The sequence below is a fragment of the Asparagus officinalis genome, chromosome 2 (genome assembly GCF_001876935.1).
Source record: "Asparagus officinalis chromosome 2, Aspof.V1, whole genome shotgun sequence".
NCBI classification, from domain to species: domain Eukaryota; kingdom Viridiplantae; phylum Streptophyta; class Magnoliopsida; order Asparagales; family Asparagaceae; genus Asparagus; species Asparagus officinalis.
The window spans coordinates 24900022-24900340 of NC_033795.1; positions in this window are offsets into that span (position 1 = coordinate 24900022).

Here is a 319-nt window from a genome sequence, read left to right on the forward strand (position 1 = left end):
GGTGCCGAGGAATCTTCGGTAAATAGAAGAAGCCATTGCCAGTCTTATGAAGCCACTGCTCGGCGTTAAAAAATGCTGCATCGGGATCCCTGACAGAATCACCGAACAAGAAATCAGTCTTCCTGAGAGACTGAACAGAACTAGCATCCTTCACGAGGGGCGCATCTGTAATCAGCTGACGAAGGGCTCGATGTCCACCTTCCTTCACCACTTGGGCAACCTCTGTCGACGTGCCCGGAACAAATTGGGCAGCAGGTGGAATCGGCGAAAAATCATCAGACGTCGAATAATATTCGTCACGACGTCCATTCACCGCATG